The sequence below is a fragment of the Pinus tabuliformis genome, chromosome 4_2 (genome assembly GCF_031772625.1).
Source record: "Pinus tabuliformis cultivar Carrire ecotype Pingquan chromosome 4_2, CPIR1, whole genome shotgun sequence".
Taxonomy (NCBI): domain Eukaryota; kingdom Viridiplantae; phylum Streptophyta; class Pinopsida; order Pinales; family Pinaceae; genus Pinus; species Pinus tabuliformis.
The window spans coordinates 1,023,958,957-1,023,979,801 of record NC_142304.1 but is presented as its reverse complement, the minus strand read 5'-3'; the positions used below and the strand labels follow the sequence as shown (position 1 = coordinate 1,023,979,801).

At 39.8% G+C, this 20,845-nt stretch overlaps 2 pseudogenes; one reads left to right on the top strand and one right to left on the bottom strand.

The window, feature by feature from the left end:
• Window positions 1–4,711: 4,711 nt before the first annotated feature.
• On the top strand, window positions 4,712–13,868 carry LOC149173103 (LEC14B homolog; annotated as a pseudogene).
• A 5,121-nt stretch (window positions 13,869–18,989) lies between these two features.
• On the bottom strand, window positions 18,990–20,269 carry LOC149173102 (LEC14B homolog pseudogene; annotated as a pseudogene).
• Between the last annotated feature and the right edge of the window lie 576 nt (window positions 20,270–20,845).

The window sequence follows — 20,845 nt, the reverse complement described above, 5'->3', positions numbered from 1 at the left end:
CCAGTCCATTCAGCTGCAATAACCTTTCTTGCTGTGCATGGCTGAGATCTAGGTCCAGCTGAGCTACCATCCTCAAAGTGTTATACTCAAACTCAATGGACAGCAAAGCTTTCTTCCCATAGACCAGCTCATAAGGTGTGAAGCCGGTGGTGGTCTTCCAAGTGGTGTTGTAAGCCCATGTGGCCTCAACCAGGCGATCTGCCCAATCTTTTCTGCTACTGCTCACCACTTTGGTCAAGATCCCTTCTAATGCTCTATTGGTGACTTCCACCTGCCCATTTGCTTGAGGATGATAGGGGGTGGAAGTCCTATGCTTGATCTTGTGATGAGCTAGTAGATCTTCAACCAAGTTGGATGTGAACTGGCTCCCTTGATCGGTCACTAGCTCTCTTGGGTAGCCAAACTTGTAGAAGATGTTCTCTCTTAAGAACTCGACCACCTTCTCTTCTGTTGCTGCTTTGATTGCTTTAGTCTCTGCCCACTTTGTCAAGTAGTCAGTACACACAATGATGTAGGATCTCTGCCTCGAAGAGGGATTGATTGGACCCACAAAGTCCATGCCCCACTTCTCAAATGGCTCAAGAGTCACTTGAGGTTGGAGAGGCATCTCATCCCTTTGGGTCGGTTTCCCCATTCTTTGGCATTGGTCACACTGGCTGACATATCTTCTGACATCTTGATGAAGTGTGGGCCAATAGTAGCCTGCCTGCAGGATCTTGAAGGCAGTTCTCTTTGCTGCAAAATGTCCTCCACAAGGCCCATCATGACAGGTCAGGAGGATGTCAAAGACTTCCTCTTCCCTTACACAACGCCTTAAGATCTGATCGGGGCCAAGCTTGAACAGGTTGCCCCCGATCCAAGTAAATGAGGCACTTTTTCTGATGATTCTGCTCTTCTCTTTTGAAGAGAGGTGCGGAGGGAACTGAGCTGAAACAAGGTAGTTTGCTATATCAGTAAACCATGGAGAGAGTACTGAGATAGCAAATAGATGCTCATCAGGCATCTGGTCATCCACCGTCCCATCTTCATCTGCAGACAAATCCAATCTAGACAAGAAGTCAGCAACAACATTTTCTCTACCTAGTTTATCAACAATGGTTAAATCAAACTGCTGCAATAAAAGTAACCATCTAATAATACGAGCATTCACATCTGGTTTATTCATCAAATATCTAATAGCAGCATGGTCAGTATGTACAAAGGTCTGGTAACCAGTAATATAATGTCGGAACTTGTTTAATGCATGGACCACAGCCAAGAATTCCTTCTCGGTTACAGTGTAATTCAACTCAACTTTGGACAAGTTTTTGCTAACAAAGTAAATGGCATATGGAAGTTTCTGCTCAACTTGTCCTAAAGCTGCACCTATGGCTTTGTTCGAGGCATCAGTGTGGATGTGGAAAGGTAGGGCCCAATTTGGACCTCTCAGGATTGGTGCTGACACCGACTTGTCCTTTAACTCATTCAAACTCTTCTGACAATCGTCAGTCCACCTAAACTCCACATCTTTTGCCAATAGGCCAAACAAGGGTGAGGCTAACTTGCTGAAGTCCTTAATGAATCTCCTGTAGTATCCCACTAATCCCAAGAAACTCCTAACATCCCTGACCTTTTGGGGAGGTGGAACCTTCTTGATGAGAGCAATTTTGTTAGGATCCACCTGCAATCCTTGGGAAGAAATGGTATGGCCTAGCACGGTCCCTTCAGTCATTAGGAATTCACATTTTTCAGGGCTAAGGGACAAGTTCATCTCAATGCACTTGGTGAGGACTTTTCCCAAGTTGGACAATGCTTCCTGGAAGTTAGCCCCGTAAGGAGTAAAGTCATCCATATAGATTTCTACTGCATCATGGACCAACTCTGAGAAGATGCTCAAGACAGCTCTCTGAAAGGTAGTAGGAGCATTGCATAGTCCAAAGGGAAGGACTCGGTAGGCAAAGGTACCCCAAGGACAAGTGAAGGTGGTCTTATCTTGGTCTTCCGGGCTGATTTGGATTTGATTGTACCCGCTAAACCCATCCAGGAAAGAGAAGAACTTCTTTCCTGCCAGTCCATCCAACACTTGATCTATGAAAGGTAGAGGGAAATGGTCTTTCTTGGTAGCTTTGTTCAGCTCACGGTAATCCACACAGATTCTCCACTTCCCATTCTTCTTGGGAACCAACACTAGAGGGGACACCCATTCACTATCTGAGATGGGGTAGATGAATCCGGCATCCAACAGTTTCTGCAATTCTTCCTTGACAATGTCTTTAAGTGCTGGATTCATTCTCCTCTGAGGTTGCCTAACCGGTTTACAATCCTCTTTGATGTATATATGATGGGTACAGACCGAGGGATGGACTCCTTTCATCTCTTTATAGCTCCAAGCAAAAGCATATAGGTGGTTGGCCAACAGACTACACAGCTCCTTTTCCTGGGAAGGAGATAGGGAGGAGCTGATTTTCAATGCTCTCTCAGGGCCGAACTCCACATTCTTAACTCTGGGAGTGACAGGGTTGGTTGTACAAAGATCCACTAAGGTGCTAGCTTGGGCATCCTCCACCAATTCTTCTAAAGGTAGTGCACTGGTAGGTGGGTTTTGGATCAGAGTCTCAATCAAGTCATCCTCGGTTGGGGGGTTTCTTTTAGTGGTATCTAGGGTACACAGAGGTGCTGAATACACCTCGTCTTCTTCTCCTTCCTCCAACCAGAGTGGTAAATCATGCTCTAAAGAAGGTTGGGCAGGAGGGTATAGGACTAGCTGCTTGGACATGGGACCATTTTTGATGGTCATGTTTCCTACCCGACAACTTATGTAAGCATCTGCAGTAGCTAACCAAGGCCTTCCCAAGATGAGAGGATATCCAGTAAGCTTGGCCTTTGGTTGCAGAACCAGGAAGTCTGCAGGGTATTCCCAAGAATCGATGGAGACCATGACATCCTCCACAATCCCTTCGGGAGTCACGGTGGAGCGGTCTGCTAATTGCAGTACTGTCGAGGTCTTCCTCAAGGAACCCTGAAGATTGAGTTTAAGCATGGTATCCCTGGTCATCACATTGATGGCCGCCCCCAGATCAATCAAGGTGTGGGGGATCATGGTGCCATTGATGTTGTTATCACTGAAAATTTTGTTGCCAAATTTTTTTTTTCCTAGCTTAAAGACAGGGTGTTTTCGCAGCGCATGAATTCTTTTTAGCAGTTTCGCAGCGCTACCTGTTTAGCTGGTTTCGTAGCGTGCTACGAAATTGGGGATTTGTTCGAGTTTTCAGTGGAGGCCCAAATCCTAGCATGCCTATTGTACAGAGTTTTGCTTCCCTCCAGGAATGCAGATGAGAGCAGTGACAGAGTTCATGGCTTTGTGGGATGGCTTTTACAACAGATCAAATTGCTCGGGTTACCGTTCTTGCGGCAACTAACAGGCCTGAAGAGTTAGATGAAGCAATACTACGACATCTTCCTAAGGTATTTGAAGTTGGGATGCCTAGCTGTACAGAGAGGAGCTACATCGTGAAACATGTCAAAAGATAAAGTCTCTTCATCTATATGACTGCCTGAGAGCTAATAAGTCAACAGCAGCATGGGTGTTGAGGCTCGTGTGCCGTTTCTAGATAAGGAATTTATCAATATTTCCATGGGAATTGATCCAGAGTGGAAGATGGTGCGGCCTGATCTTGGGCGCATTGGGAAGTGGATCCTTCGCAAGGCATTTGACGACGTGGAGAATCCTTATCTATCAAAGCATATTTTGTACAGGTAAAAAGAGCAATTTAGTGATGGTGTTGGTTATAGTTGGATTGATGGTTTGAAAGAGCATGCTGCAAATCATGTTACCAATATGATGATGGCAAATGCAAAGTACATTACCCTGAGAACACACCCACAACAAAGGAGGCTCGACCGGGAGAATTTCAAATTGTAGATATTGATTTTCCTAATACAACTGCAATTTCCAGCATGAAAACATAAATACTATGTTATTTATGGGCGCAACATCATGTGTTGTAAAATGTGAAATATTTCACGGTGAAATATTATGTTATAAAGGATATGCACAGATGTTTATTGTAATGATTTAAGGGAAGCTGTCTGTCGTGTATCAGGCACAGTCTTTGATAAATCTTCTTATTCTAGATGGACAGGGCATTCACTTTGCGGGTTTCCCCAGATGGTTATCAAGAATATAAATAAATGGGACGTGGATATAAGCCGAGAATTGTTTAGCTTGCTAGTGACACGGCATCAATGCAAATTGCAGATGAAGAGAAGCGTGCAGCATTTGGAAATGTTACAGCGTTCAACCGGATTTTGTTCTATTCTTTGATTGTCCCGAGCAAGCGATGTGAGGTGGCTTCTGAATAGGAATCAAGGCCAAGCTGATGACAATTGGAAAGGGAGATCATAAAGTAAATTTCAACACCTGGTGGCGTGAAGAGAGACATTCAAGGGCTAATATTTATGTGTAACTCGAAAATAAAGGAGGATTGTTTCCATTATCGTGTTTCTGTTTCCGTTATCGTGTTTTTGGGCTGCCTAAGGCGCACAAAGAGCTTGTTGAGAAGGTAATAGCAGTCGAGTTGGATCCTCGTTTGGTGCTGGAATTGCAGCGCAGGGTACAAGGCACAAGTAGTGCCATTCGGCTGCAGTTAATTTCAGAAGATATGGAACAGTGATGTTTCACAGTGATGTCAAGAAGTCTACATCCTCGTATTCGCTGTTGCTGCGCTCAAACATGGCGGCAATGCGCAGTATACTTACGCCTAATTCGCAGCCTAAGGAGCTCACTTTGTCTGCCGCCCTAGCAGAAAGAAAGGAAACCGTTGCAGAATCTTCAGGGGACATAAAAAACAAAGGTGAATGATATGGTTGCGCTATAAATTGATGGGTTCCGATTATCGTTATGGGATGCTTGGTAGTGTTCTCAGACAGCGTTTTAGCCATTGTGTGTGCTTCGGGATGCTGGTATCTAATTCCCATTTTGTTTTTAAAAAGAAAAAACAGAGCGTTAAACGCTAGAGATGGTGTTAAACTAATTCGATTTGATCTGGCATTAGAGAGGGCTTTTCTGTATACAGTGAGCAATACATTAGTCTGTGATGGCCTTGAAGAGGATCAGGTTAATGTCAACAGAAACCTCCATGTATGCAGCCATAGCTAGCATTCGAATGGAATTGATGTAAAGATTGTAGCCAGATTAACTAAGGTTCCTGCCATGACAGCATCTCCCATCCGTGGATATCAGTATTGTTGAATTGTTGGGAATACTTCAGGAGAAGATCGTGATGCTTCCATATTGTTTTTCTTTTCAATTAAGAAAGGAGTGAAAAGTTTGTTTTCTTGCTTTCAACAAAGAGCTGGAGGCCTTTTGGTATTAACCTTGCTACAAATAACTCTTACTGACTGTCTTTTCCAGATACACAGTTTGAAGAAGGAGTATGGCGTCGTCTTGCTATTGTGCACAGTAAGTCGAAGGCCTTAGCTGGGCTTAATTGTATGAGAATGGAAAACTCAACAAACTGGAAAGATGAACTATTCACCCTCTCCGACAAGGAAACCATTGCAAGCTACAAATGGAACATCACTTTCATCTGTAGAAGACACAGATCTTCTTCGGTTTATGCCTCATGAGGTTTGTGGTGGTGATAGTTTGGCTATCCTAGAATTATCTACATATATAAATGCTCAACGTATTAATAGTTCCAACAAGCTGGGCATCAGTAAGCTAGAGGGTAATAATGTTATTTGGGACTGTAAAGAATGGGAAATGATTTTGGCATCTCTTATAGAAATTGTCAAAATGAAACCAAACGCAGATAGACAAATATCAAATTCAAACAGAGAGTACGGAGAAACTTGATGCATCTGCTGTGTCTGTGAAATTGACACACTATTTGTTCCATGTAACCACAAGCCTGGTATTCGGTGTATTTCAAGGAAGTAACCAGCACTGTTTTTTCTATAACTCCATCGTTTCTGAGGTTTGTTCTATGTCAAATACCCTTTCAACAGATGATAATCAGTATAGAGGCTCAAGTGGAACAGATACTCAGCGCCAATATTGCAATTTGAAGACATTGTAGCATCTGTTTTGTTCTACAACCTTGTTTCAATGATTTCAAGCGGGAAAATGAAAGCTGTTCAGGGTGATACAACAAACATGGAAAGTATTGGAGACATGCGGTGATAGAGATGAAGGGTTACAAAACCTTAGGAAGAAGTTTCGCATAGGCAGGGATCTCAAAAGCTCAGAGGAAGTACAAGACTGTGTTTTTTTTTAAATCACACAGCAGTTTCGTAGCGCGCTACGAAACTGCTGTAGGTGATGTTTTCAATGCAAAATAAACAGTTTGACCGGGAATGTTAGAAGAGAGACACCTGTACATCAACGCAGACTACAGCTCATCTGGAGACATGGTATGGTATTTGGTAGCAGCGTTCAATACTTTGAGTTATTAAAGATTTGGGAACATGCTGCTACACTTTCGGAGAATGTTGGGAGACAGAGACCGTTAAAATAGAGCACATCTTTTGGTCAATTAATGAGCCATCAGCGCTTTCAAGCATCCAAAGTCAGCGTTCCTTGCATCTGTAGCTCAACATGTCTCAGCCACAACAGAAATTGTACAGCTGTCAAGGATCCAAGGAGAATCATGCATACGAGGAGATGGAGTTGGATTTGAAATATAATTGGGATTCTATGTATTTACAGCCCAACACTTCATGTATTTAATTAGTTGGTTTAGAAATAGATAAGGGTAATTAATGGTAGATCATCGAGTTCTCCCTTCATGCTTGTTGAGGAGACTCAAGATAGTGATAGTTTTGGGTTTTCCTATATATGGTGAAAACTAGGATGTAATAGGGGTTGGAGATTTTATACAAAAACAGAGTTTATTTGGGCCAATGTAAAGACTTATTACAGTAATAGTAAAGCAGTGGTTGTTTCTTCTCAAGATTCTCAATGGATTATATTGTTCAAATATGATGGTGGTTTACTCTCTTAATTTTCTTTTACAACCTTGTTATAGCATAATCACTCAGAATTCATTTTTAATGCTCTGACTTCCTGTATGTTTGGCAAGCTGTGGTTTATGTGAAATATGTTTGAACATCTGATGCAAAGAGCCTTGACTTCCATGAAATGACTGTGATTTTGTTTACTAAATGTGTGAGACTCCATAGCCCAATGAAGACCAATTTGATATGTGTCCAACCAGCTTTGTTTTCATGAATGTGTGAAGAGTTAGCCATCTGTTGTTGTGAATGATTTTTATCAAAATTTTGTGAGAGAGCCCTCTCTGACTAAGGAGGCTAATCCTTAGTCTAAAGTCTGGTTGAAAGAGTTACATGAAATCTTGCTTGGTTGCAGCCCTTAGTACTGATTTTGTGATAACATTTTGGTGCGTCTGTCGGGAGACTAAAGATTACTCACTCCCGTAATTTTAAGATTGAATTTCTGAAGGTAGCAGGAGTTCAAAGAGGTTTTTCGAGGCTGCAAATCTACCTTGGCGACTCCATTGTTGAAGAATTCAAAGTTTATACATTCATGGTGATTCCACTGGAGTTATGAAGGACCCAGAAGCTGCCATTCTTTGTTCAAGGTATGCATGCATAGATTTCTCAGGAATTTATGGTTTCCCAAATCATTTTCCCAAGGATGCATATTTTCTAAGGAATGGTCCAAAATTCAACGGAGAAGATTTGAGTTTAACTGTGAAGCATATATCAGATTTTTGTGAATTTTTAGAGCTTCTTAGAGTTAAACATGAGGATGTTTGTATAAGGTTATTATATGATTCACTTCAAGGGAAATGCAAACAGTGGGTTGAATGCTTTCCTGCCAAATCCATTAAGTCATTTCAAGACCTTTGGCTCATGTTTTTGGAGGAATGGATAGATAGGTCAGAGTTGGTGGCAGACTCTCTCTCAGTTGAAGGTTTTAAACAATGGAATAATGATCATAGTAGAGAAGAAACAAACGAATCTTTTTCTTTGTCATTATCCTCATATTTGAACAATATAATCCATTGAGAATCTTGAGAAGAAACAACCACTGCTTTACTATTACTGTAATAAGTCTTTACATTGGCCCAAATAAACTCTGTTTTTGTATAAAATCTCCAACCCCTATTACATCCTAGTTTTCACCATATATAGGAAAACCCAAAACTATCACTATCTTGAGTCTCCTCAACAAGCATGAAGGGAGAACTCGATGATCTACCATTAATTACCCTTATCTATTTCTAAGTTATTTCTGAGCTCAAAGATTGAATTTCTGAAGGTAGCAAGAGTTCAAAGAGGTTTTTCGAGGCTGCAAATCTACCTTGGCGACTCCATTGTTGAAGAATTCAAAGTTTATACATTCAATTAAGTGGAGTCTCACCCATTTCAGTTATTCCCTGAGGTGGACACATATCAAACATGAAAGAGACAGTTATCCTCCTTAGGGCATAACGGAAACATGGAAGAGTTTTAATGTTCAATGAAACCCAAAAATAGAATATGGCTAATTGGTATTTCCCTTGAAGTGTTCCATGTAATGAATGGTTGACTGAGCTCAGAAAAGAGGTGACAGACCAAAAGAAGCCTAAAACCAAGTTAAGGAAATCAGAGAAGTCAGTGGCAGCAAAGGAGACACCTAAGTCATCATCTAAGGAGACACCTAAGTCATCATCTAAGGAGACACCTCAGTCATCAAAGCAGAAGATCCAGAAAAAGAAGGATGAAGCTAAACCAAGTGAAGTTGAAAAGATTTCAAGGGTGAAAACCAGAGGTCAACTAAACAAGGAGAAAGGTAATTCAATTACTGTGGAAGAAAGCTCTATTTCAAAAGGCAGTTTAAGTGACTTACTTGAAGCTATTGAACTTGAGCAAGATCATCCAATACAGATTGAACCAATAGAGTTTGAGCAAGATCACCCAGTGTAGCCAATGCATATTGACCTCACTCAATCTTCACCCGAAAGTACCAAGAAACCAAGAGCTTCAAAGAGGTTGAGATAAGGAAACATGGAGATTTTATAAAAAACAGAGTTTTTATCAGCTTGTGTAAGAAGACTTTGACAGTAATACAAGAGTTACTTTTTCTTCCCAAGATTCATTATATGTTTATGGCTCAGAACATGTGTGGTTTTATCATTATCTTTTATGTATTTTACAGCTCACTAAATATGCAATCACTCTGAATTCACCTAGTGCTCAGACTTCCTGTGCTTATTTATGAGTTGAGTTTTTTGGAGAAATGTTTTGAGTGTTAAACGTTATATGCCTTGGCTTCTAGGATTAAGTGATCAATAGTTTACTGCAGAAGTGTATGACTCCATGAGCCCAATGGAAGAAGTGTTGTTTTGTATTTCCAACCAGCTTTAATTTCATAAAGCCTTGACTTCATTGACTGAGCTCAAGGTTAACTGAGCATTTCTTTTTTCAGTAGATGTAGCTTTCTTTCTCCTACAGAATAACACTTAAATGTAGATGTATGAACATATTATCACAAAATCAGTACTAAGGGCTGCAACCAAGCAAGATTTAATGTAACTCTTTCAACCAGACTTTAGACTAAGGATTAACCTCCTTAGTCAGAGAGGGCTCTCTCACAAACTTTTGATAAAAATCATTCACAACAACAGATGGCTAACTCTTCACACATTCATGAAAATAAAGCTGGTTGGACACATATCAAATTGGTCTTCATTGGGCTATGGAGTCTCACACATTTAGTAAACAAAATCACAGTCATTTCATGGAAGTCAAGGCTCTTTGCATCAGATGTTCAAACATATTTCACATAAACCACAGCTTGCCAAACATACAGGAAGTCAGAGCATTAAAAATGAATTCTGAGTGATTATGCTATAACAAGGCTGTAAAAGAACATTAAGAGAGTAAACCACCATCATATTTGAACAATATAATCCATTGAGAATCTTGAGAAGAAACAACCACTGCTTTACTATTACTGTAATAAGTCTTTACATTGGCCCAAATAAACTCTATTTTTGTATAAAATCTTTTTCTTGGTGGCAGACTCTCTCTCAGTTGAAGGTTTTAAACAATGGAATAATGATCATAGTAGAGAAGAAACAAATGAATCTTTTTCTTTGTCATTATCCTAATAAATGGTTAGCCATATAATACATGATGGCTTTTACAACAGATCAAATTGCTCGGGTTACCGTTCTTGCGGCAACTAACAGGCCTGAAGAGTTAGATGAAGCAATACTACGACATCTTCCTAAGGTATTTGAAGTTGGGATGCCTAGCTGTACAGAGAGGAGCTACATCGTGAAACATGTCAAAAGATAAAGTCTCTTCATCTATATGATTGCCTGAGAGCTAATAAGTCAACAGCAGCATGGGTGTTGAGGCTCGTGTGCCGTTTCTAGATAAGGAATTTATCAATATTTCCATGGGAATTGATCCAGAGTGGAAGATGGTGCGGCCTGATCTTGGGCGCATTGAGAAGTGGATCCTTCGCAAGGCATTTGACGACGTGGAGAATCCTTATCTATCAAAGTCAACCTCTTAGAGTATAACTCTTCCATGTATTATATGGCTATCCTCATATTTGAACAATATAATCCATTGAGAATCTTGAGAAGAAACAACCACTGCTTTACTATTACTGTAATAAGTCTTTACATTGGCCCAAATAAACTCTGTTTTTGTATAAAATCTCCAACCCCTATTACATCCTAGTTTTCACCATATATAGGAAAACCCAAAACTATCACTATCTTGAGTCTCCTCAACAAGCATGAAGGGAGAACTCGATGATCTACCATTAATTACTCTTATCTATTTCTAAGTTATTTCTGAGCTCAAAGATTGAATTTCTGAAGGTAGAAGGAGTTCAAAGAGGTTTTTCGAGGCTGCAAATCTACCTTGGCGACTCCATTGTTGAAGAATTCAAAGTTTATACATTCAGTTAAGTGGAGTCTCACCCATTTCAGTTAACCTTGAGCTTATTTGCATTTACCTCTACCTACCTACCCTAACCATTTCAACTTCTTTCTGTTCAATCAATATGAAATTTCCAATGTAACCAATCCTCTGTTTTATCTGACATTTGACTTCTTTGACTGCATCGGAGTTCAGAGTCAATATGATAGTGTGATGACCGCTGCCACTGAAATTGTCTCTGATCTTCTTTGAAAAACTGAAAAACTGGAGAGTAAAACTCTTCCATGTAATCAGCTACAGGATCCCAGAATACATGACCAGCTTGTTTTTCCTTGTAACTTTCCAGCTGTACGAACTGATCTTCAACCACAATGTTTAGTTCTTCAATCGTGAAAGAGAAAGGAACCAGCATAGTCTCCCTGCATTCTGCCATAGAAAACTTCTGAGAATAATGATCATGATCATGAAAACTGTATGCCTGAATTTGTCCTTCTAAACCTTCAATTTCTTTTTCAAGATCCTCAGCAAATTCATCCAAAAATCTCATCCTATCCTCTGCCTTGCAGTCAAAAGATTTTATATATGATGACAAGGACAAAGAAAAAGATTCATTTGTTTCTTCTCTACTATGATCATTATTCCATTGTTTAAAACCTTCAACTGAGAGAGAGTCTGCCACCAACTCTGACCTATCTATCCATTCCTCCAAAAACATGAGCCAAAGGTCTTGAAATGACTTAATGGATTTGGCAGGAAAGCATTCAACCCACTGTTTGCATTTCCCTTGAAGTGAATCATAGAATAACCTTATACAAACATCCTCATGTTTAACTCTAAGAAGCTCTAAAAATTCACAAAAATCTGATATATGCTTCACAGTTAAACTCAAATCTTCTCCGTTGAATTTTGGACCATTCCTTAGAAAATATGCATCCTTGGGAAAATGATTTGGGAAACCATAAATTCCTGAGAAATCTATGCATGCATACCTTGAACAAAGAATGGCAGCTTTTGGGTCCTTCATAACTCCAGTGGAATCACCATGAATGTATAAACTTTGAATTCTTCAACAATGGAGTCGCCAAGGTAGATTTGCAGCCTCGAAAAACCTCTTTGAACTCCTGCTACCTTCAGAAATTCAATCTTAAAATTACGGGAGTGAGTAATCTTTAGTCTCCTGGCAGACGCACCAAAATGTTATCACAAAATCAGTGTACTAAGGGCTGCTACTTAGCAAGATTTCATGAAACTGTTTCAGACCAGGCTTTAGACTAAGGTTTAGCCTCCTTAGTCAGAGAGGGCTCTCTCACAGATTTTTGATATGCATTAAGGGCAAGAAAAGATGGCTAACTCTTTTAAACAACACATGAAAAATAAGATGGTTGGACAAATATCAAATTAGTCTTCATTGGGCTTATGGAGTCTCACCCATTTCAGTAAACAAAAGCACTGTCTTTTCATGGAAGTTGTTATCACTGAAAATGTTGTTGCCAAAAAAATTTTAGCCTAGCATTAAAGACAGGGTGTTTTCGTAGCGCCTGAATTCTCTTTTAGCAGTTTCGCAGCGCTACCTGTTTAGGTGGTTTCGTAGCGTGCTACGAAATTAGGGATTTGTTCGAGTTTTCAGCGGAGGCCCAAATCCTAGCATGCCTATTGTACACTGACTACAACTGTTGTGGATGAGTTGATGTGCTTAAAGGTCTAATGTCAGATCTTTCAGATAAGATTGAAGATATCAAGGCGATGATATCGGCTCCACCTTTGTCTGAGGTTCTTCAGGTTCTTTATAATGATAAGAACGTTTCTCAGGATAAAAATGCTTGTATAAGTGTGAATTCCTCCCATGAAGTAGAAGCTGGTTGTCGACTAAAGGTAGTGCATATATTATCTTCAAATATACGTGGTTGTGGGATCGTGTACGTGTCAGTGATGAGCTTTTGAAGTGTTAAGATTGAGCAAACGGTGCTAGCTGTTCGTGCATTAGTTCTTCCACCGACAGAGAACATAGACACCTGGTTGACATTTGTTTTTCTTTGACGGAAAATGGGGTCGTATTAGTCAAGGTCATTCCACCAGCACAATGACGCAAACGGTATTGTGACTGTATCTGCTAGAGGCAAAGCAACGGATACGATGGACTGTAGAGCATATATTGGACAATTTTCAGCAGATGGCTCCCTTTTTGTCACAGGATTTCAGGATCATCGGATAAGAATATACAATGTGGAGAATGGATGGACAATTCAAAAGGATGTGCTTGCCTGACACTTCTCTTTCACCTGATCAGCGTTACCTTGTGTATGCTACTATCACTCCTATTGTCCACATTGTGAATGTTCGAAGCAGTGTCAGAGAATCCTTAGCAAACGTCACAGAAATTCATGAAGCGCTCATTTGGAATTTTCTGCGTTAAGTTTTCAACAGATGGACGAGAACTTGTTGCCGGCAGCAATGACAAATCTATATATGTTTATGATCTAGAAACGAACAGGCGTTCTTTAAAGATACCAGCTCATGAGGATGATGTCAATACAGTATCATTTGCAGATGACACTAGCCACTTGATCTACTCTGGAAGCGATGATAGCTATTGCAAGGTCTGGGATAGGCGTTGCCTTTCATCTGGGGCACAGCCTGCTGGAACTATAGTTGGACATTTGGAAAGCATTACTTTCATTAATAGTCGTGGAGATGGATGCTATTTTATTTCTAGTGGAAAAGACCAGACGACAAAGATGTGGGATATTCGCAAAATGACAGCAGGAAATCCTAGCATAAAGTCAAGGAGTTCCTCTGGTAATGAATGGGATTATCGTTGGATGGAGCATCCAAGGAATAGGAAGAATGCTAAGCATCCTTATGACCAGTCTCTGACGACTTACAGGGGACATGCTGTCTTGCGTACTATTGTCCGCTGCTACTTCTCTCCATCTTTCAGCATTAGCCTTATAATTACATGTGCAAGCGAGCTTAATCTAAATTGATGTAAGAACACCGTGCAAACTGGATGTCTGACTATTCTGACAAGTATGTGGAACACGTTGAAGATCCTAGAAAATCATTTCGAAAGTGATTCACCAATTGATTAGTGATGCATTCTTTGCTGAAACGAGATTATAAGAGATAAGACTAATGCAATGTAAGCCCTTGGGCTAAAGTTTGCTGCAAGAAAGCATCTCCACAGCATGGTATGGCAGTTTACAAGAATTGTTGTGCAAGCATGGTGGGAAGATCTTTCACTTTTCTATTCTCTGAAAGTGTCTCTGCTGAAAATAAGTCTCTAAATGCAACTGCTGAAGTGGAAATCATTCCGTTTACTGTTCTTCATCAATCAACAAATCCAGTCCTACCTAGACCCCTGAATCATAATTTTGAGGGTTCTCAACCTATTATGCCTAGATATGCTTCACTCTTAAGAGTTTTTGATAGAGGCAGGTGAGCTGAAGGAAAACAGTGAAGTCCAGGTTGATGAGTTGTGCAAAACCTTACTGTGTCCGTCATTTACAAGAAAGAGCCTTAAGGCATTCCCTAAAAATGTTCTTCACACTCTGTGAGAAATGAAGAAGCACCGTTAGCGCTGGAAAGGAGGCATTCTTGTGGAAATATGTAGAATGAAGCAGATAGAAAATACAAGGGTTTTTCAAATCATGAATCAGTGGGTATACTTGATCAAGCAGTTACAGACACAACAATTACTCCTCAGCATGTTAACAATAGTGATCTGGTTGATCTAAAACTTAGTGTTGATATTGGAGGAGTTGTAAAGGAGCGAAACATTATTGTGAATTTTTGTGCCCTGTTTGTTCCATAAAGTGTGATCTATTTCCTTTTTTGGAAGGGAAGATTAGAAAATACATCTGACACAGAATCCAGAGATACTCTGCAGAAACATCTCAAATCTGCAATCATTGTCATGGATGGTACAGAGAGAAAAAGGTTAAAGGCCTTGCACTGCAAGGTTCTAAAAGCACATGAATCATTAGAGCAAAGCACATGCTTTGATTTGCAGTAGTTGTTGGTTTCTATTTTAGAAGATAAGATGACACAGAAGATGTCAAAGAGTATTAATGGCTTCTTAGAAAAAGAGCTACAGATTAAGGAGATTGAGTTGGTTGAGGGACTACAGTTTATTAAAGTCAGTCAGGAGGATGAGACAGAGATAAAAAATATAAAAAGGGCATCGATTTTGTGTGCTTTAGTTCTCAATAATTATGTTAGGCCTAAGCTTGAGGTGATCTTTGATGAAGAAAAGAAGGTAACCCACTCTAGTCTTATGAAGAATACAGAGAATGTGATTCTGATTCCCAGCATAGCAAAGGTGAAACTGAAGAATGGCAACAACAGCTATTCAATTTTATGAGGAGTTTAGAGGAAGACTGTGTTTTTTAAATCACACAGCAGTTTCGTAGCGCGCTACGAAACTGCTGTAGGTGATGATTTTAAACGCAGAGCAGCTATGTTGGTGAGATGATTGAGAAACTTGAAAGAGAGACACCTGTCTATCAGTATAGCCTGCAGCACATCCAAGATGTGGCAGTCCGCTCTATTTTGGTCAATTAAAGATAAAAGGCAAGCTCTTTTGGATTCGAATATGGTGAGGCAAATCAAAGACCGACAAACAGGAACAGTTTCCTATATTTCAGGGTGATGGAAAACATATTATATTAAGGGCCAACAAGCAACTGCAGACACCTATTCAGTTCACTAAGCATCCAGATCATAAGGCATATGGTGTTATGCGTGGTTATTAAAGGTATTAAAGAACTTGGAGTGTGCTCTTTAAAAGGTAAAGAAAAATGGAAGACAGGGACCGTGAGAATAGGGTGTTCAGGTTTGCCAATTTATGAGTCATCTGCACAGCTAGCACCCGAGGTCAGCTTGTTCAGTGAATGTTCCTCCAACACATCTCAGCCTAACTAAAGGAGGACAGCTGTCAAGGATCCAAGAAAAATCATGTTACGAGGAGAATGGAATTAGTGTTTTAGTTGGATTAGGATTTTGTGTAATTACAGCTCAGCATGTTTGTAATTAATGAATTAGTTAAATAGCATGTAGGAGTAGTTAATAGGGCCTTCGAGCTCATTCTAGAGAGGGAAGAATGTATTCCTATAAATGGATCAAATTATGATGTAATGCGGGTTGGGAGATTTATGAAAAAACAGAGTTTCATTTTGGCTGATGTAAAAGACTTATTACAATAATAGAAAAACAGCTGTTGTTTCTTCTCAAGATTCTCAATAGATCATATTGTTCAAATGTATGGTGGTTTATTCTCTTAGTGTTCTTTTTACAGTATTGTTACAGCATAATCACTCAGAATTCATGTTTAATGCTCTGACTTCCTGTATGCTTGGCAATCTGTGGTTTACGTAAAGTATGTTTGAACATCTGATGTAAAGAGCCTTGACTTCTGTTATCACAAAATCAGTGTACTAAGGGCTGCTACTTAGCAAGATTTCATGAAACTGTTTCAGACCAGGCTTTAGACTAAGGTTTAGCCTCCTTAGTCAGAGAGGGCTCTCTCACAGATTTTTGATATGCATTAAGGGCAAGAAAAGATGGCTAACTCTTTTAAACAACACATGAAAAATAAGATGGTTGGACAAATATCAAATTAGTCTTCATTGGGCTTATGGAGTCTCACCCATTTCAGTAAACAAAAGCACTGTCTTTTCATGGAAGTCAAGGCTCTTTACATCAGATGTTCAAACATACTTTACGTAAACCACAGATTACCAAGCATACAGGAAGTCAGAGCATTAAACATGAATTCTGAGTGATTATGCTGTAACAATACTGTAAAAAGAACACTAAGAGAATAAACCACCATACATTTGAACAATATGATCTATTGAGAATCTTGAGAAGAAACAACAGCTGTTTTTCTATTACTGTAATAAGTCTTTTACATCAGCCAAAATGAAACTCTGTTTTTTCATAAATCTCCCAACCCCTATTACATCCTAATTTGATCCATTTATAGGAATACATTCTTCCCTCTCTAGAGCGAGCTCGAAGGCCCTATTAACTACTCCTACATGCTATTTAACTAATTCATTAATTACAAACATGCTGAGCTGTAATTACACAAAATCCTAATCAAACTAAAACACTAATTCCATTCTCCTCGTAACATGATTCTTCTTGGATCCTTGACAGCTGTCCTCCTTTAGTTAGGCTGAGATGTGTTGGAGGAACATTCACTGAACAAGCTGACCTCGGGTGCTAGCTGTGCAGATGACTCATAAATTGGCAAACCTGAACACCCTATTTTCACGGTCCCTGTCTTCCATTTTTCTTTACCATTTAAAGAGCACACTCCAAGTTCTTTAATACCTTTAATAACCACGCATAACACCATATGCCTTATGATCTGGATGCTTAGTGAACTGAACAGGTGTCTGCAGTTGCTTGTTGGCCCTTAATATAATATGTTTTCCATCACCCTGAAATATAGGAAACTGTTCCTGTTTGTCGGTCTTTGATTTGCCTCACCATATTCGAATCCAAAAGAGCTTGCCTTTTATCTTTAATTGACCAAAATAGAGCGGACTACCACATCTTGGATGTGCTGCAGGCTATACTGATAGACAGGTGTCTCTCTTTCAAGTTTCTCAATCATCTCACCAACATAGCTGCTCTGCGTTTAAAATCATCACCTACAGCAGTTTCGTAGCGCGCTACGAAACTGCTGTGTGATTTAAAAAACACAGTCTTCCTCTAAACTCCTCATAAAATTGAATAGCTGCTATTGCCATTCTTCAGTTTCACCTTTGCTATGTTGGGAATCAGAATCACATTCTCTGTATTCTTCATAAGACTAGAGTGGGTTACCTTCTTTTCTTCATCAAAGATCACCTCAAGCTTAGGCCTAACATAATTATTGAGAACTAAAGCACACAAAATCGATGCCCTTTTTATATTTTTTATCTCTGTCTCATCCTCCTGACTGACTTTAATAAACTGTAGTCCCTCAACCAACTCAATCTCCTTAATCTGTAGCTCTTTTTCTAAGAAGCCATTAATACTCTTTGACGTCTTCTGTGTCATCTTATCTTCTAAAATAGAAACCAACAACTACTGCAAATCAAAGCATGTGCTTTGCTCTAATGATTCATGTGCTTTTAGAACCTTGCAGTGCAAGGCCTTTAACCTTTTTCTCTCTGTACCATCCATGACAATGATTGCAGATTTGAGATGTTTCTGCAGAGTATCTCTGGATTCTGTGTCAGATGTATTTTCTAATCTTCCCTTCCAAAAAAGGAAATAGATCACACTTTATGGAACAAACAGGGCACAAAAATTCACAATAATGTTTCGCTCCTTTACAACTCCTCCAATATCAACACTAAGTTTTAGATCAACCAGATCACTATTGTTAACATGCTGAGGAGTAATTGTTGTGTTTGTAACTGCTTGATCAAGTATACCCACTGATTCATGATTTGAAAAACCCTTGTATTTTCTATCTGCTTCATTGTACATATTTCCACAAGAATGCCTCCTTTCCAGCGCTAACGGTGCTTCTTCATTTCTCACAGAGCGTGAAGAACATTTTTAGGGAATGCCTTAAGGCTCTTTCTTGTAAATGACCGACACAGTAAGGTTTTGCACAACTCATCAACCTGGACTTCACTGTTTTCCTTCAGCTCACCTGCCTCTATCAAAAACTCTTAAGAGTGAAGCATATCTAGGCATAATAGGTTGAGAACCCTCAAAATTATGATTCAGGGGTCTAGGTAGGACTGGATTTGTTGATTGATGAAGAACAGTAAACGGAATGATTTCCACTTCAACAGTTGCATTTAGAGACTTATTTTCAGCAGAGACACTTTCAGAGAATAGAAAAGTGAAAGATCTTCCCACCATGCTTGCACAACAATTCTTGTAAACTGCCATACCATGCTGTGGAGATGCTTTCTTGCAGCAAACTTTAGCCCAAGGGCTTACATTGCATTAGTCTTATCTCTTATAATCTCGTTTCAGCAAAGAATGCATCACTAATCAATTGGTGAATCACTTTCGAAATGATTTTCTAGGATCTTCAACGTGTTCCACATACTTGTCAGAATAGTCAGACATCCATTTTGCACGGTGTTCTTACATCAATTTAGATTAAGCTCGCTTGCACATGTAATTATAAGGCTAATGCTGAAAGATGGAGAGAAGTAGCAGCGGACAATAGTACGCAAGACAGCATTTCCCCTGTAAGTCGTTAGAGACTGGTCATAAGGATGCTTAGCATTCTTCCTATTCCTTGGATGCTCCATCCAACGATAATCCCATTCATTACCAGAGGAACTCCTTGACTTTATGCTAGGATTTCCTACTGTCATTTTGCGAATATCCCACATCTTTGTCGTCTGGTCTTTTCCACTAGAAATAAAATAGCGTCCATCTCCACGACTATTAATGAAAGTAATGCTTTCCAAATGTCCAACTATAGTTCCAGCAGGCTGTGCCCCGGATGAAAGGCAACGCCTATCCCAGACCTTGCAATAGCTATCATCGCTTCCAGAGTAGATCAAGTGGCTAGTGTCATCTGCAAATGATACTGTATTGACATCATCCTCATGAGCTGGTATCTTTAAAGAACGCCTGTTCGTTTCTAGATCATAAACATATATAGATTTGTCGTTGCTGCCGGCAACAACTTCTCGTCCATCTGTTGAAAACTTAACGCAAAAAATTCCAAATGAGCGCTTCATGAATTTCTGTGACGTTTGCTAAGGATTCTCTGACACTACTTCGAACATTCACAATGTGGACAATAGGAGTGATAGTAGCATACACAAGGTAACGCTGATCAGGTGAAAGAGAAGTGTCAGGCAAGCACATCCTTTTGAATTGTCCATCCATTCTCCACATTGTATATTCTTATCCGATGATCCTGAAATCCTGTGACAAAAAGGGAGCCATCTGCTGAAAATTGTCCAATATATGCTCTACAGTCCATCGTATCCGTTGCTTTGCCTCTAGCAGATACAGTCACAATACCGTTTGCGTCATTGTGCTGGTGGAATGACCTTGACTAATACGACCCCATTTTCCGTCAAAGAAAAGCAAATGTCAACCAGGTGTCTATGTTCTCTGTCGGTGGAAGAACTAATGCACGAACAGCTAGCACCGTTTGCTCAATCTTAACACTTCAAAAGCTCATCACTGACACGTACACGATCCCACAACCACGTATATTTGAAGATAATATATGCACTACCTTTAGTCGACAACCAGCTTCTACTTCATGGGAGGAATTCACACTTATACAAGCATTTTTATCCTGAGAAACGTTCTTATCATTATAAAGAACCTGAAGAACCTCAGACAAAGGTGGAGCCGATATCATCGCCTTGATATCTTCAATCTTATCTGAAAGATCTGACATTAGACCTTTAAGCACATCAACTCATCCACAACAGTTGTAGTCAGTGTACAATAGGCATGCTAGGATTTGGGCCTCCGCTGAAAACTCGAACAAATCCCTAATTTCGTAGCACGCTACGAAACCACCTAAACAGGTAGCGCTGCGAAACTGCTAAAAGAGAATTCAGGCGCTACGAAAACACCTTGTCTTTAATGCTAGGCTAAAATTTTTTTGGCAACAACATTTTCAGTGATAACAGTGGCTCCACTTGGGATAGTGTGCCCTTGTGGTACACTAAGAACTCGCAGGTCCAGTGCCTTATCCATTTATGACAAACAGAAATTTGCTTGACAAGCATGACTGTAGGAGAAAGAAAGCTACATCTACTGAAAAAAGAAATGCTCAGTTAACCTTGAGCTTATTTGCATTTACCTACCTACCTACCCTAACAATTCAAACTTCCCTCAGCTCAATCAATATGAAACTTCCAATGCAGCCAATCATTTGTCTCATCTGATATTTGATTTCTTTGACTGTACCAGAGTTCAGAGCCAATGTGATAGTGTGATGACCGCTGCCACTGAAATTGTCTCTGAC